Source organism: Apium graveolens, chromosome 3 (assembly GCF_009905375.1).
Source record: "Apium graveolens cultivar Ventura chromosome 3, ASM990537v1, whole genome shotgun sequence".
NCBI classification, from domain to species: Eukaryota; Viridiplantae; Streptophyta; class Magnoliopsida; order Apiales; family Apiaceae; genus Apium; species Apium graveolens.
This window is the reverse complement of record NC_133649.1, coordinates 278,479,176-278,479,865: the sequence shown is the minus strand read 5'-3', so window position 1 is coordinate 278,479,865 and position 690 is coordinate 278,479,176.

Below are 690 nucleotides of genomic sequence, written 5' to 3'. Positions count from 1 at the left end.
TAATATAGTTTAGTTTATAGTTATACACTATCTCAGGGACAAATCACATTATTCACAAAACTATGTACAACACATCTACATTAAGAGTCTGTTTGTTTGTGTACCGACTTATAAGTTACTTATAACTTATAACTTATATTTGAGTGTTTGCTGACTCAATCTATAAGTTGAATTTATAATTTATAATCTGATAAGTTTAATGTTATTAACGACCTACTTTTTCTCAACTTATTTTGATTTTTTGATTTTTTATTAACTTTAATTTTAAAACATGTGTTCTAAACTATTTTTCTAATTTAATATTCACAAATTAAGATAATTGTATTTAAAATTTATTTATTTTTTTTCAATTAAGTAAAAAAAATTCTGACTTTTATCCAAACACTTATATAACTTATAAACATTCATCTACTTATCACTTATGAGTCACTTATTCATTTTAAGTTATAAATTACTTATTTTAAAATTTCTCAAACATGCGCTAAATGTAAAAATAAACATAAGGTTCCCCCTTTCTTAAAATGGACCTTTTTTAGAGATTTTTAAAAAGGGTTTAATGCTACTAACCTACTTCAGGATTACAAAGAATTTTTAATATGAATAAATGATTATTTTTGTAATTACAGAATTTTATTAAATTAGAACTCTGCCCTTAAGAAACACATTTCGAAGTAGATATTTAGTGACATT